This window comes from Musa acuminata, chromosome BXJ2-7, assembly GCF_036884655.1.
Source record: "Musa acuminata AAA Group cultivar baxijiao chromosome BXJ2-7, Cavendish_Baxijiao_AAA, whole genome shotgun sequence".
In the NCBI taxonomy this organism is placed as follows: domain Eukaryota; kingdom Viridiplantae; phylum Streptophyta; class Magnoliopsida; order Zingiberales; family Musaceae; genus Musa; species Musa acuminata.
The window spans coordinates 14,064,475-14,082,456 of NC_088344.1; positions in this window are offsets into that span (position 1 = coordinate 14,064,475).

The window sequence follows — 17,982 nt, forward strand, 5'->3', positions numbered from 1 at the left end:
AACTTGGAGCCTATAAATACCCCTCTCATCCTTGGTTAACACATATAAGCACAGAGAATTTCAAGTTGATTCAAGCTTAGAGCCTTAAAAGGTCTCATCCCAGGTTTCCTGGGTACTGGCGATACCACCGCCGAACAGGGGCGGTACCACCGCTGACAGCATTACTGCCGACGGTACCACCACCCAGCCTAGGTGGTACCACTGCCCAAATTTCCTGGGGTGATGTTCCCCAGGCAGTGCCACCGTTGGCCTAGGTTTTAACACCCTGGTTGGGCCTTGAATCCGGCCCAAACCAGCCCACCTTCGGGCCCAGTTGGCCCCTAATAGAGTTGATGAGATTACATTCTAATCACAACTCTAATTATGTACTAACTACGATTCTTAAGACATAATCTAAGATAAGTTTGGTTTCTTCTGGCGAGCTTCCGGTGATCTTCCGACGAACTTTCAACAATCTCTCGGCAATGTTCCGGCGGATTCTCGGCAAGCTCCTGGACTTCACGATGATTTTCTTGGTGAGTTCCAATGAGCTTCTTTGTCAAGCTTCTGGACTTCTCGGTTGGTTCTGATAGAACTTTCGATGAACGTCCAGACTTCCGACAAACCCTCGAACTCCTAACGAAATCGCGTTCTTGACTCTGAGACTTCATTTTGCTTTATGCCTTGCTATCATAGTTAATCTTGCACACACAAAAACACACTTCGATCTAGACAATTATTACTAAGCATGAATCATGTTGTCTGGCTTGTCATTGGTCCATCGACGCTTCATCCAATTCTTCGACGCATCGTCCTCTCTTGTGGCCTATTGCCCAATCGGTCAATTGACCTCCGTAACTCCGATATCCTTAGCACAATATCCACTCTTCTTGGCCCAATGCTCGAATCTATGGCCCGAAGCCTTCTATCGATACATCGACCGATCCTCCGGTCCGACGTCCAATCTTCTGACACGTTTTCCTCCAGCCTAACATGATTCTTCCTGCTTTAATTGTCTCTCCCTGATCGAAGCATCCTGTGTCACTGAAAATGTAGATTAAATTATAAACACTTATCAATTAGTTTCATCATCAAAATCTGAGATTCAACAATCTCCCCTTTTTTGATGATGACAACCAATTGATGACGGAGTTAACCTTAACTCTCGGAGTTTAAACAAACTCCCCCTATCAATATGCCATATTGATAGAATATTGAATTTAAGTTGAATTCAAGTCGTTGCAAATTTTATCATGAATATTTACAACACGTTATCATGCATAACCTGATCATACTTCTCCCCCTTTGTCATCGACAAAAAGGAGAAGTTCCATCTATCAATTGTTTGAGATATAAGTTCAAATCATTGTAGAAAAAATATCAAGTTTTATCATCATGCAAATTTAGCAAGTGTTACATCATGCAAATTTTGGTGATGTTCAAGATATCAAGTTATTCTCCTTGAAATATGTAAGCTAGCAAATATTTACTTCCTTTGCAATGTTTGAGCTAGCAGTATTTCTCCCCCTTTGTCTTTGTCAAAAAGAAGGGAAGAATACAATGTTATAATTCTTTTCCCTTTACATTAATTTTCAAATCATGACAAAGTTGAAGTATCAAACTTTTTTTTAATATGTTTGTGCATCATAATAGTTTCAAATTAAAACATGGACAATTTTAAAACCTTACATTTCATTTTTCATGCATGATATAAAAAAAAAATCAATCATCATTATGATCATATCATACATGATACTTATAAGCTAGCAAATTTTATATCATTTTAGAGCATCAAAACAATATCATGAGTATTTCATGCATAATTTCATTTCATCACATTCATTTCATCTGAAGAATTAATTGGGTGATGAATACAATGGGTTATACAAAAATAAACCAAGTCACGAGAGAGAAGATCATGTAAATACCAAAAGACATGATTCATATATTAAATCTCCTCTTAAATAAAATATCAAAAAAAATTATAGGAGTACAAAGAAGAGTTCTTGATTAAAAAAAAAATCTCATGTAATTCCAAGAAATCAAGATCATGATTTTGATAAAACTCATTCAAATTCAAATCATCAAAATCATCAAAATCATTTTCAAGAGATTCATAAAAGTGATATAAATAGATTCATTAATCTTTCCGTTTTGAAAAATTGATAAAGCAGAGAAATTTTTTAAGGAGAAAGCTTTCTTCTTTTTAGTGATTCAATTCATAAGATTGATTTCATAGATGCATGCCTTTTTCATTTTTTCCAATAAAAACATGCATCAATGTTTAGGATCGAAAAGTAAATTTCGTTAGTGATATAGTATATTTTGGCCCCCAGATGAGTCATCACCGACGTCACATGCCACGTCCCAACCAATATCAGAATCCAATGCCACACGCCATCAGAACCCCATGACGCACGTCTAGCCAAGTTCCGTACCGAGACACTATACGACACGACTATCCCGAGGGCTCGGGGCGGTGCCGTTTGACATCGCTCAGGAATCCCCTAAGATGCCAGCTCGTCAGAAAAGTCATCCCATCCCACAAGGATCAATGGCCACACCGAACCGAGGTGCAACCAACCCTCACACAATAGTATATAAACCCCTGGCCGATGCTCAGCTAGGGAGAGAGAAAAAATACAATACAAAATACTCCACTGACTTGCTCGTTAGAGGAGCCAAAGTCGAGAAGCACCCAATGAAGGCCATTTTGCAAGAAGGTGGACACCCCCGAACAACGAGCGCCTCAACCCGGGAATTACCATCTAGTACACAAGGATGCACTACCATTCATCCCGGAGTTGGAGAGATGCATCCCACCACAAACAGCGCCCAGGTCGGCAAACTAAGAAGCTCGGATCAACATTCTCTCACGAGGGCCCAACCGACTCCGCCAGCCTGACTCTTGTCCGAGTTGCTACGAAAGGCCACTCCCGATTGGTGAACGTCTCGACCTAGGAGATACCTTCCATCACTCAAAGGAGAGTAGTGAGCTAGCCCGGATCCCGACCAACGTCGGCCAACATTCCTTCCCGTGCTGACTCATCAGCCATAGTACTTTTGTTTACTAGCATTATGGCACTAGAAGGAGGGCTATGTCGCAGGAGCAACTGACAGGAGTCCTCCCTGGGAGAGAACCACCGACTGACCTCCCTTCTGTCAAGCTAGGAAGTCAGGCCCTCCCCGCCCCCGGAGACGGGTGGATCCCAGCTTCGACACCAGATCGCTATTGGCGTCTGTTCAACAACCCGGGATTATCACCCCTAGGGCTCACCACAAGGCCCTCGGTCGTGACACCCAAGGTATTCCTTAGCCTAACCAAGCAAGTGTAGGCCATGGCAGGCATGATGCAGATGCTCGCTCCAATCATTCCCCAAATCGTGCGACTAGCGATGCCCCCGATCGACCCGACCCGGTAGCCCCCGAGCAGGGAGCAGGTCAGGATCGGAGAAGCTCGAGAGCAAGCAACAAACCCGAGAGGTCCTCCCGGGCAGAACATACCCGCGCCCTACCGAGCCGTGCTACCTCATCTCGAGCCTGACACCATATCATCCGACTCAGTGGACGACTCACTTAGGTGTTGAATCTCGGATTTTGATGATAAAATCAATTGATGGGTTATTTGATCTAATCCATATTATTGAGTTAAGTGTGCAGGATTAACTACGATAACCAGAAAACACAAAGCGAGAATACCGGAGTCAAGTTCGATGGACGTTTAAGAGTCCGAAGAATCGTCGGAGATGCTGCCAGAACCAACCGAGAAGAAATCGGGAACCTGTCGGAATTTTCGGAAGTTCGCCGAAGAGATCGTCGGAGGTTCACGGAGATCACCGAGAAGGCTCGGCTACTCATTAAAGTCATCACAAGTTCGGGAGCTTGCTAGAAGCCCGTCGGCAGAAAGTTCGTCGGAAAGCTCGCCAGAACAAGACTCGACGTTCGCGGTTGAAAATTTGCTTAGGATGTGTTTTGGTTATGTAGTCCACTTGTAATTAGGATTAGGATTAAGAGATAATCCTATATCTTGGTTAGGGGCCAACTGGGCCCAAAGTCAGAGTTGGTTTAGGCTAAAAATTAAGCTAAACCAGCGAACTAGAGAGCCAAGATTGAAGCCCAACTAGTGGCTGAAAACACTGTAGTCGGGCTGAAAACACTGTAGGCGGTGGCACCGCCTAGCTGGGCGGTGACACCTCCTTGGCTGGGCGGTTGCACCGCCTAGCACCCGAGCGCTGGGCGGTGGCACCGCCTGGCTGGGCGGTGGAACCGCCAGCACCGGGAACCCTAAGAAAATTCAAATTTTGGAGCCCAAAATTTGAATCCTCTTGAGGCCTATAAATACCCCTCAAATCTCAGCTGAGGTTACAACTTTTGAGAAGCATTTTGATTGAGAGAAAAGTAGTAGAAAGTCTTAGCAAGTCTTGTTTTCAATTTGCTAGAGAGTTCTCCTCCTTCTTTCTTATTGAAAATTTGTAAGAGGTTGAGCTGCTTGTAAAAGGTTGTAAGAGGGGTGTTTACCCTTCCATTTCAAGAGACTTGCTAGTGGAAGGTGGGAGCCTCATCGAAGAGGGGCCTCGCAAGTGGAGTAGGTCATTTGACCGAACCACTCTAAAAATCGGCGTAATCTCTGGTTTGCTTTTTATTATTGTCATTTACATTACTGCAAATCTTCTTACTGCTTTAGTTCCTTATTACTCTTGCTGCGCAACTTTAAGAATACGCCTTCAAGTTAAATTTCTCAAGTTTCGTTCTTAACGTACGAAAGATTTTGTTAAAATCGAAGTTTTAATCCGCTGCACTAATTCACCCCCCCCCCTCTTAGTGCCGCTCCGATCCTAACAAGTGGTATCAGAGCAAGGTTATCTCTCATATTTGGTTTAATACCCAAGAGAGATGGCTTACTCCGGCATGCAAGAGGGCCATTCTATTGCACGACCACCTTTGTTTAATGGGTCGGATTACACATATTGGAAGACTCGCATGAGAATCTTCCTCATTTCTATGGACTTTGAGCTTTGGTCTATTGTCGAGAATGGATTTCAAAAATCTTCTCTTCCGATGAGCGAATGGAATGAATCGGAGAAGAAGGTTTTTGCTTTAAATGCAAAGGCTATGAATGCCTTGTTTTGTGCATTAGACAAAAACGAATTTAATCGTGTTTCAATGTGTGATTCGGCTTTTGATATTTGGAGAACTCTTGAGGTCACTCATGAAGGCACTAGCCGAGTGAAAGAGTCCAAAATCAACATCCTTGTGCACTATTACGAACTTTTCCGAATGAAACCAAGTGAGTCCATCGGAGACATGTACACCCGGTTTACGGATGTCATCAATGGACTCAAAGCTCTTGGTAAAGATTTTACTAACTTTGAACTAGTAACTAAAATCTTAAGATCCCTCCCTAAAAGTTGGGATCCAAAAGTTACGGCCATTCAAGAGGCCAAAGACCTTAAAGCATTCCCTCTTGAAGAACTCATTGGGTCTCTAATGACCTACGAAATGACATGTCAAGCTCATGACGAGCTCGAGAACCCCCTTCCAAAGAACAGGAAGGATATTGCACTCAAATCACAAGAAGACCACTTGAAAGGAACATCAAGTGATGAGGACAGTGACAATGACATTGCACTTTTGACTCAAAAATTTAAAAAATATTTAAGAAAGAACAAACTTAAAAATAATGTAAAAAATAAATTTGAACAAAAGAAGGACCAAGTGATTTGCTATGAATGCAAAAAACCGGGACACTACAAGAACGATTGTCCTCAAGCCAAAAAGAGGACATCAAAGACGAAGGCGTTCAAGGCAACGTGGGATGATTCAAGCGCATCCGAAGAAGAGGAGTCCAACACCGAGCATGTTGCTCATTACGCGCTAATGGCGTTAGGAGAAGAGGTATGTGATTTATTTAATGAAGATTTATCTTTTGAAGAACTATCTATCGCTTTTCATGAATTATTTGATGAATGTAGAACTGTTAGCAAGAAGTTAAGTATCTTAAAGAAAAAGCATGCTTTGCTACAAGATAAGTTTGATAGTCTTCAAACTCCTCCATGCTCTAAGTGTGAGCACTTAGAAGCAATAAAAAATGAAAACTTGCTTCTTAAGGAGACCTTAAACAAGTTTAAGGTTGGTAGCAAAGGATTAGATATGATCCTTGCACACAAGGGTCACATCGCAAATAGAAATGGAATTGGATTTGTAAAAGGATTACATCAAAATCCTACCACTTTCATAAAAGGACCTACATTACATGTTTCCTCTTATATGAAATGCAACTTTTGTTGCAAATCCGGACATATTGCCTACAAATGCCCATTTAGGAAAATTAGTTCACAAAAATTAATATGGGTTCCTAAAGGAACTATAAAGAATTCAATAATAAATAACAAAGTTAGTGGGTCAATTTTTGAGGCACCCAAAATCAAATGGGTACCTAAAAATCATGCTCTTTTGTAAACAAACCCACAAGCTAGGAGCAAGAGATGGTATCTCGATAGTGGATGCTCAAGACATATGACTGGAGATCCATCTCATTTCTCTATGCTCACTAGCAAAGAAGAAGGGTACGTTACCTTCGGAGACAACAATAAGGGCAAAATCATTGGCAAAGGAACTATTGGTAACAAATTTAATTTTTCCATTGATGATGTCTTACTAGTTGATGGATTGAAACATAATCTCTTGAGTATTAGTCAACTATGCGATAAAGGTTACATCGTTAGATTTGAATCAAATATGTGCATTATTGAAAAACCAAATCATAACATGACTATGATTGCTTTAAAACAAAATAATGTCTATACCATCAATCTTGATGAACTAAGTAATGAAATGTGCTTCTCCGCCGTAAATGATGATGCTTGGCTTTGGCATAGGAGATTAGGCCATGCAAGCATGAAAACAATATCTAAGATCTCATCTCAAGAATTAGTACGAGGAATTCCAAATATAAAGTTTATTAAGGACAAAGTATGCGATGCATGTCAACTAGGCAAACAAATAAAAACAAGCTTCAAACCAAAAAATCAAATTAGCACTACTAGACCATTACAATTGATCCATTTGGACTTATTTGGACCAATTGATACAACAAGTCTAGGTGGAAGCAAATATGCCTTTGTGATTGTGGATGACTACTCTAGATACACTTGGACCTATTTCTTAGCTCACAAAAGTGATTGCTTCAAGTGTTTCTCTAAATTTTGTAAACTTACTCAAAATGAAAAAGGCTTCATGATTTCATCAATTCGGAGTGATCACGGTGGTGAATTCCAAAACCGTGACTTTCAAAATTTTTGCGAAAGTAATGGGTACAATCACAACTTCTCAACTCCAAGAAATCCTCAACAAAATGGAGTAGTTGAAAGGAAAAATAGAAACCTACAAGAAATGGCAAGAACTATGTTGAATGAACATAGTTTACCTAAGTACTTTTGGGCCGAAGCCGTAAATACGGCTTGCTACATCATGAATAGAGTCCTAATAAGACCATCCTTATCCAAAACTCCCTATGAATTATGGAATAACAAAAAACCAAACATCTCCTATTTTAAAGTTTTTGGTTGTAAATGCTTTATTTTAAATGAAAGGGATGCTTTAGGAAAATTTGATGCTAAATCTGTTGAAGGCATCTTTCTTGGTTACTCTTCCGTTTCTAAAGCTTTTCGGGTTTTTAATAAAAGAACTTTAGTAATTGAAGAGTCTATTCATGTAGTTTTTAATGAAATTTCCGATTTAAAGAAAAATGATTTTGATGATGATCTTGGTTTTGATAATTTGAATTTAAATGAACCCTCTCCTCAAAATAGCCATTTGAATGCATCTTCTTCCGAAATTTCTTTACCAAAAGAATGGAAGTATGTAGATGCTCATCCAAAAGAGCAAATTATAGGAGATACATCAAAAGGGGTTCAAACTCGTTCTTCTTTCAAAAATTTCTGTGCTAATGCCGCTTTCCTTTCTCAAATTGAACCTAAATGCATTGACGAAGCCTTAAAAGATGATTTTTGGATCATTGCAATGCAAGAAGAATTGAACCAATTTGAGAGGAATGAGGTATGGAAGCTTTTTCCTAGACCAAGTGACCACTTAGTCATAGGTACTAAGTGGGTCTTTAGAAACAAGGAAGACGAAAATGGTATCGTGGTTAGAAACAAGGCTAGATTAGTGGCCAAAGGTTTCAACCAAGAAGAAGGTATCGATTACGAAGAAACCTTCGCTCCCGTGGCTCGATTAGAAGCCATAAGGATGCTCCTTGCCTATGCTAATAGTAATAATTTTAAACTATTTCAAATGGATGTTAAAAGTGCTTTCTTGAATGGTTTTATTTCCGAAGAAGTATTTGTCGAACAACCTCCCGGATTTGAAAATTCTCTTCTTCCTAATCATGTATTCAAATTGACTAAAGCTCTCTATGGCTTAAAACAAGCTCCTAGAGCTTGGTATGAAAGGCTTAGTTCCTTTCTTATTTTAAATAATTTTACCAAAGGCAAGGTTGATACTACATTGTTTATTAAACATTTTGAAAATAATTTTCTTATTATGCAAATTTATGTTGACGATATTGTGTTTGGCTCTTCGGATGAATCACTATGTGAATCATTTGCCAAATGTATGAGTCTTGAATTTGAAATGAGTTTAATGGGTGAATTAACCTTCTTTTTGGGATTACAAATCAAACAACTTAGTGATGGTATATTTCTTAACCAATCTAAATATACATTAGAATTGTTAAAACGATTTAACATGGATAATTCAAAAGTAATAAACACCCCTATGAGTACTGCGACTAAGTTAAATATGGATGAAAATGGTGAAAGTTTCGATCAAAAAACATATAGGGGAATGATAGGTAGTCTACTCTACCTTACCACGACTAGACCGGATATTATGTTTAGTGTAGGACTTTGTGCTAGGTTTCAATCAAATCCTAAATTATCTCATCTCAAAAGTGTTAAAAGAATATTTAGGTATCTTAAAGGAACTCCAAATTTAGGATTATGGTATCCAAAATCTGAAAAATTTGATTTAATAGCCTATGTGGATGCCGATTTTGGCGGATGCAGAATAGATAGAAAAAGTACATCCGGAACATGCCAATTTTTAGGACATGCACTTGTTTCTTGGACTTCCAAGAAACAAAATTCAGTTGCACTATCTACGGCAGAAGCCGAATACATAGCTGCAAGTGCATGTTGTGCACAAGTCATTTGGATGAAAAATACATTAGAAGACTATGGAATTCACTTTAAAAATATTCCCATAAAATGTGATAATACTAGTGCCATATGTCTTACTAAAAATCTAATTCAGCATTCTAGAACTAAGCACATCGACGTTAGGCATCATTTCATACGCGATCATGTCCTTAACAATAATGTTGTTCTAGAATTCATTGACACAAAGCATCAATTAGTAGATATATTCACAAAAGCCTTGAATGAAGACCAATTTGAATTCATTAGAAGGGAATTAGGTAGGTTAAATTGTCCCTAAACAATAAACTTGTTTGATTGGATTTTCCGTAAAGTTTTTCATCTTCTTTCCATCTCTCATTCTCCTTCAAATTCCATATGACATGTTGTGAAATCTCGAAATCGACTTTGATGACTTGATTATGAATTTCAAGTTAGCGATTTGATTTAAATAAGTTTTATCTAAATCATAATCTTGATCTTGCAAAATTGGAATCACAAATAATATCTTTTGGCATTCATGAATTGATACTTACAAATACGAAAGTATTGGCATTCATGACTTGAATTTGATTGAAACATTGTATGCTTAAATTAATCATTCTCCTATGTTTCAAAAATTCTTTAAATGCCTTATGTGATGATTAAAAAGTAATGTTGAGATTTTCATGAATTTGACGATTTGAATGAGTTTGTATTCGAATTATGATCTTGACTTCGTGAAATTACTACTTGAATTTTTTTATCCCAATCTCTCTCTTATACATCTACAATTTCTGTTATTCATAGAAAGAAGAGATTAGATAATATGAATGCATGCTGAATTTTCCTCTAAAATGAACTCTGCGTAAATATTTTTGCATACTTAATTTTCAATGATAAAATCGTTGTATGACAAAATATGTGCTTCAAGTCTCATTTTCCTTTTTGTTGATGACAAAGGGGGAGAAAAGTGATGACTTATATCATTCTTAATAGCATGACAAAATATGAATTGCAAAATCCTTGAGAAAAGTGATCGATCGATGATTATCTTATATGCCTTGTAAAATCTTTGAAAATATCGTAAGATTGATTGATCATATTGACTGCATGTCTAAAATGTATAATCATGCAATTCAAGTTGAAAATCTTTATCTCTTGTCATAGTAAAATTTGTCTCTTATCTTTCGACTTGAAAAAGATTTTCATCAAAGTTTCGCATTTACATTATGCTTAATGAGAATAACGATAAGTTCTATGGTTAGAGCTTATCGGTTTATACTTGAATTCAATGATGAAATTCAAGTGTTTTATCTTCTCATAATATGGCATATAGATAGGGGGAGTTACGTTTAACTCCGTCATCAATTGATTGTCATCATCAAAAAGGGGGAGATTGTTGAATCTCGGATTTTGATGATAAAATCAATTGATGGGTTATTTGATCTAATCCATATTATTGAGTTAAGTGTGCAGGATTAACTACGATAACCAGAAAACACAAAGCGAGAATACCGGAGTCAAGTTCGATGGACGTTTAAGAGTCCGAAGAATCGTCGGAGATGCTGCCAGAACCAACCGAGAAGAAATCGGGAACCTGTCGGAATTTTCGGAAGTTCGCCGAAGAGTTCGTCGGAGGTTCACGGAGATCATCGAGAAGGCTCGGCTACTCATTAAAGTCATCACAAGTTCGGGAGCTTGCTAGAAGCCCGTCGGCAGAAAGTTCGTCGGAAAGCTCGCCAGAACAAGACTCGACGTTCGCGGTTGAAAATTTGCTTAGGATGTGTTTTGGTTATGTAGTCCACTTGTAATTAGGATTAGGATTAAGAGATAATCCTATATCTTGGTTAGGGGCCAACTGGGCCCAAAGTCAGAGTTGGTTTAGGCTAAAAATTAAGCTAAACCAGCGAACTAGAGAGCCAAGATTGAAGCCCAACTAGTGGTTGAAAACACTGTAGTCGGGCTGAAAACACTGTAGGCGGTGGCACCGCCTAGCTGGGCGGTGACACCTCCTTGACTGGGCGGTTGCACCGCCCAGCACCCGAGCGCTGGGCGGTGGCACCGCCTGGCTGGGCGGTGGAACCGCCAGCACCGGGAACCCTAAGAAAATTCAAATTTTGGAGCCCAAAATTTGAATCCTCTTGAGGCCTATAAATACCCCTCAAATCTCAGCTGAGGTTACAACTTTTGAGAAGCATTTTGATTGAGAGAAAAGTAGTAGAAAGTCTTAGCAAGTCTTGTTTTCAATTTGCTAGAGAGTTCTCCTCCTTCTTTCTTATTGAAAATTTGTAAGAGGTTGAGCTGCTTGTAAAAGGTTGTAAGAGGGGTGTTTACCCTTCCATTTCAAGAGACTTGCTAGTGGAAGGTGGGAGCCTCATCGAAGAGGGGCCTCGCAAGTGGAGTAGGTCATTTGACCGAACCACTCTAAAAATCGGCGTAATCTCTGGTTTGCTTTTTATTATTGTCATTTACATTACTGCAAATCTTCTTACTGCTTTAGTTCCTTATTACTCTTGCTGCGCAACTTTAAGAATACGCCTTCAAGTTAAATTTCTCAAGTTTCGTTCTTAACGTACGAAAGATTTTGTTAAAATCGAAGTTTTAATCCGCTGCACTAATTCACCCCCCCCCCCTCTTAGTGCCGCTCCGATCCTAACATTAGGGCCCAATTGTCCCATGTCAACCAACGCCTAGATGCGTTCCAACGCGAGTTTCAAAAATCTGGAGCGAGTCCAGTGAAGGTGGCTCGGGCGGGTCCCCTTTCACTCAGGAAGTATAGGACAAGCTAGTACCCCTCAACTTTAGGCTACCAATATTAGAGACATATGATGGCGGCTCCGATCCCATGGAGCACGTCTCCGCATTCCGGACCCAGATGGCCCTCTACGGCACCTCTGATGCATTAATGTGTCAGGCATTTCCAACCACTCTAAGGGGGCCGACATGAACATGGTTCAGCCAGCTACACCAGTCCTTAGTCTCATACTTCGACCAACTTGCCGGGGAGTTTGAGCAAAACTTCCTCGCCAGCGCGTGACCTAGGCCTTCCATGACCACCCTGCTCACACTATCCTAGCGCGAAGACGAGTCGCTCTCTCAGTTCATGGCATATTTTGCCACCGAGATCTGGGGGTTTCCGGATGTTCACCCCTCTCTAATCTTGCAGGCCTTTCTGATGGGTCTGAAGCCTTCGAGGTTCTTCTGGTCGCTGATCAAGAAGCCGCTAGTGACCATCTCCGAAATGCTACAATGCGCCAACCAATACGTCGCCACCCAGGTGCTGGTGGCAGGGAGGCATGTGGAAGGCAAGAGACCAAGGGCAGAACTATCCCATGGAACAACCTTAGCAGCCCCAGCGACACCCTGCCTCAGGCTCGGCCGGCAAGAGCTACCGCTCCCAAGGCCCTAGCCTCTCCCCCTAAATACATCCCGCACCGAGATCTTCCTCCAAATCAAGGAGACAGGTCTCTTACAACAACCTCGTCCTATGAAGGCCACTCACAAAGATTGGTCTAAATATTGTAGGTTCCATCGGAACTACAGTCATGACACGGAGGACTACCGTGACCTCTAGAATCAAATAGAGGCATTGATCCGGAGAGGTCACCTCGGACATTACCTCAAATCCCTGGAGGTGACTCCAAGCCCTAAGGGACACGTCAAGAGACAAATCGATGTCATCTCCGAGGGACCAGCAGTCGGTGGCAACAGCTCTGTGAAGAGAAAGGCCTACGCCTGCAGCACTATCAAGAAACATCCCTGACCCGAGCTTGAACTCGAAATCACCTTCGGGGCCGGGGAGGCCGAGCGATCCCACCATGACGACGCTTTGGTGGTCTCCATCTAGATCGCCAACGCCCGAGTTAAGAGGGTGATGGTTGACACCAGGAGCTCCGCCAATGTTCTTTACTTCGACGCCTTCAAGAAGCTCGACTTGACCGAGGGAGACCTTACCCCTATAACGTTAGCCCTCACAGGATTCACATGGGATTCTGTCTCCCTGCTCGGGACCACGGTCCTCCCTATTACCATTGGGGAGGAGTCGAGGGCAAAGATGATAATGACCACCTTCATGGTAGTCGATCTGCCCTCGGCCTATAACGTCATCCTCGACCGCCCAACGCTCAACAAGATAAAGGCGGTGGTTTCCACCTACCATAGGACCATCAAGTTTCCGACCTCAGCAGGGATTGGGGAGGCCCGAAGTGACCTAGGGGAATCAAGGCGATGCTACCTCGCCGCGGTTACTCTCCCAAGAAAGCCGCGCCCAACTCCGATTCCCGATCCCCATGAAGAACCCGTACCACAAATGCTGCTAGAGCCTCAGAGCCACTTATTGAGGTACCCCTGAAGAGGAGCCATCCCAACCAGACCGTCAAGGTCAAAGCCACGCTCCTCGAAGCGGACCAGCTCCACCTCATTGACTTCCTGAGGAAGAACACCGACATATTCACGTGGTCCCCAAAGGAGATGCTCGGGATCAACCTAGAAGAGGCCCAACACCGGCTCAACATCGACCCCGAGGCACGACTAGTAAGACAAAGACCAAGGAGGTTCGCCCCCGACCGACAGAAGGCGATCGAGGACGAGGTCGATCGCCTTAAAAAGGCCGGATTCATTACTGAGGTTAAATACCCCCAGTTGATGTTGAATGTAGTCCTCGTTAAAAAACCTAGTGGATGCTGGAGGATGTGTGTTGATTACACCGATCTCAACCGGGCATGCCCCAAGGACTGTTGTCCGCTCCCCAGGATAGACTAGTTAGTCGACGCTACCGTGGGCTATGAACGCCTAACATTCATGGATGCATTCTTGGGCTACAACTAAATTCGGATGGCAACCCCAGACCAAGAAGACATTGCCTTCATCACCAACCGAGGGCATATTGTTACAAGGTGATGCCCTTCGGCCTAAAGAATGCTAGGGCGACTTACCAAAGGATGGTCGAAAAACTTTTCAAGCACCAGCTCGGGAGGAATATGGAGGTGTATGTAGACGACATGTTTGTAAAGAGCAAGGTCGCAAGAACACACCTGGCCGACCTGACAGAAATGTTCCAAGCGCTTAAGCGGTTCAACATGCATTTAAACCCTGCGAAGTGCATCTTTGGAGTCAGCTTGGGGAGGTTCCTCGGCTTTGTCATTCACCAACGAGGGATAGACACCAACCTGGAAAAGGTATGGGCTATTACTGAGATGCGCTCTCCCCGCTCAGCCAAAGAGGTGCAGCGACTTGCCGGGATGCTGGCAGCACTCAGTAGGTTAGTGTCGCATTCAGGTGACAAGTGCCTCCCCTTCTTCCGGGCTCTGCGATGGGCCGACAACTTTACATGAACCTCGGAGTGTTGAATCTCGGATTTTGATGAAGTCAATTGTCATTTGTTATCTAATCTATATGTTGAGATAAGTGTGCATGATTAACTACGATGAAAGTAAGATATGCAGTAGGAGTTGCGTCAGAGTCAAGACAATGATCACGTTGGGAGTTCGAGAGTTCGATGGAAGTTCGGACAATCGTCGAAGGTTCTGCGGAAACAAATCTGAGAAGTCCATGAGCTTGCTAAAGAAGCTCGTTGGAACTCGCCAAGTGGATCGTCGCAAGTCCAGGAGTTTGCCAGAAGTCCGCAGGAGCATCACCGAGGGTTCATCGGATGATCGACGGAAGTTCGCCGGAAGCTCGCCGGAAGAAGCGATTGACGCACCGGAGCAAGTTACAATAAATGTCTTAGGAAATATCATAGTTAGCACAATGATTAAGTTGAAAATGGGAGGTGATCCCATTAACTTAATCTTGGGGCAATTGGGCCCCTGAAAAACCCAAATTGGGTCGAATGGATCAACCCATTTGGACCCTGATTTCTGCCAGGCGGTTGAACCGCCCCAGCCAGGCGGTGGCACCGCCTGGGCTCATTCTCCGAGCGAGACTGGGCAGTGCAACCACCCCTGACAGGAGGTGGCACCACCTGAGCTCGGTCTTTGAGCTATGGCAGGAGGTGCAACCGCCTTAGTCAGGAGGTGGCATCGCCTGAGCTCGGTCTTCGAGCTCTGGTAGGAGGTGCAACCACCTCAGTCAGGCGGTGGCACCACCTAAGCTCAGTCTTCGAGCTCTGGCAGGAGGTGCAACCGCCCCTGACAGGAGGTGGCACCGCCCAAAGGCTTAGTCTTCGAGCTCTGCAGGCGGTGCAACCGCCAAATCCCAGAATTCCGGGAATTGACAGTTTTGAGCTCGGAATTCAAACTGGGTTGGGGCCTATAAATACCCCACCCTTTCAGCACTGAAAGGGCACTCAAATACACCAAAATCCTGATCTTATTCTGTGATTTTTAGAGTTCAAAATTGTTGTAAATGCCAAAAGTTCTTCTCCCTCTTTTCTTCCAAGTTCTGATCTTTAAAGAGAGGAGAGAAAATTCTGTAAGGGTTGTCTCCTAAGCCCGTCAAAAGGAGTGAAATTGTAAAAGGGTGGTTGGCCTTCGCCTATTGAAGGAAGGCCTATAGTGGACGTCGGTGACCTCGTCGGTGGAGGAAGCCAAAAGTGGATGTAGGTCAAGATTGACCGAACCACTCTAAATCTCGGTTTGCATTTACTTTGAGCATATTATCTTTACTGCAAACCTCCTCAAAAGCTTACTGCTTTCTACGCATATACGATTGGGTTTCAAGCTTTGCACTTTCCGAATCAGCGTTTAGACGTAAATCAGTTTTATCGTACGATCATCATATTTCAGTTTGCGTTTATGTTTTGATTTCTATCATAACTGCAAACTACCTTTATATCCTTGCTTTAACTGCATCTCGCTTAATCAAGTGATTTACGAATCAGCATTTAGACGTAAATCAATTTTTTCGTACGAATATCATATTTCAGTTTGCGCCTACTATCTAATTTGAACCATAACTGCAAACTGCATTTATATCTTTGCTGCATCTCGCTTAATCAAAAGTTAAAGTGATTTACGAATCGGCTTTCTTACTGAAATAACTTTTATCAAACGAACACAGTTTTTTTTTTAATCGTAAAAGGTTTTCCGCTGCACTAATTCACCCCCCCACCCCCCCCTCTTAGTGCTCTTGATCCTAACATGGAGTGCAAGGAAGCCTTCGAAAGGTTGAAGACGTGCCTCACCCGCTTGCCCCAACTTGCCTCGACCGAGCCAGGCGAAACCCTTGATCTCTACTTGGCGGCCTCGGCACAAGCCGTCAGTGCGGTGTTAGTTTGGGAGATACCACTAGTGCAGCTACCCGTACATTACGTTAGCCATATCCTTGGGGGGCCCAAGGCACGGTACTCCCGATCGAGAAGCTAGCTCTCGCTCTTATCAAGACGGCCCGAAAGTTGCGGCCCTACTTTCAAGCCCATACGATCAAAGTGATCACCGACCAACCACTACGACAGATCCTATCCAACTTTGATGCATCAGGTCGCATGCTGCGATGGTCGGTCGAGCTCAGCGAATTTGACATTCAGTACTCCCCCAGGACTGCCATCAAAGCTCAAGCACTAGCTGATTTTATTTCCGAGCTAACCCCCGAGGACCATGCTGTGGGGGGGAGAGAACAATCAGAACACATGGACCCTGCATGTAGATGGTTTGTCCACTTCCAAAGTGGCCAGGGTCGGGCTTATCCTCAAAGACCCGTCGGGAGAAACCTACGAGAGGTCACTCCAATTGCAATTTCGAGCCACTAACAATGAGGCTGAGTACGAAGCGCTACTCCACGGCCTACACTTCGCTCTGGAGATGCATGTAGACGACCTTGAAATCTTCAGCGACTCCCAGCTACTAACGGGACACGTCAATGGAAGCTACGAAGCCCGAAACCCAATGATGGTGTCATACCTAATGGAGACAAAGCGACTCACCCACCGATTCTACCACCTTTCAGTCACCAGAATACCTCGGGCGCAGAACACGTGGGCCGATGCGTTGGCCAGATCAGCCTCCACCCACGGCTTGGGGTCGGCCCTAGCCACTGAGTCTATAGTAGTCCTAACAATAGCGACTCATGAGGTCGCCGAAACGAGTTCATCACCGAGCTGGATGGAGGAGATCCTCTGATATAAAGCGGGTGGAGAGGAGCCCGATGACTCGGTGGCTGCGAGACGGTTAAGGCAAACTCAAGCCTAGTACCACATCATTGACATAAAGTTGTACCGAAGGGCCTTCTCTCAACCCCTCCTACGCTGCCTCGCGCCATCAGAAGCTGAGGTGGTCCTCGCCGAGCTTCATGAGGGGATTTGTGGGGAGCACACCGGTGGACGAACCTTGGCTTTTAAAACCCTCTGACAAGGATACTACTAGCCAACCATGTGCTAGGACGCCATGTCATATGTGCAGCAATGCCCACAATGCCAGTGGCATGCCCGATTACCGCACCAACCAGCCGTTCCCCTTACTCCGATGGACATGGCCTGGCCCTTTGACCAATGGGGGCTCATCCTCCTTGGATCCTTCGCTCCAGCATTGGGTCAGTGGTGCTTTCTCATAGTCAGGGTCGACTACTTCACGAAGTGGGTGGAAGCTGAACCCTTGGCCTCCATTACCGAGAAGCAAGTCCAGAGCTTCAGGTGGAAGAATATCATCACCCGGTTCGGGAACCCGAAGGCTATCATCACCGACAACGGAACTCAATTCAACAACACTAAGTTCAAGGCCTATTGCCAGTCATACAGGATCTAGTTGAAGTTCAACTCGATCGCGCACCCCCAAACCAACGGCCAAACCGAGGTGATAAATCGGGCGATCCTAGAAGGCCTCAAGAGGAGAATCTTAGGCGCACATGGTGCCTGGGTGGACGAGCTTCCCAGTGTCCTGTGGGCAATGTG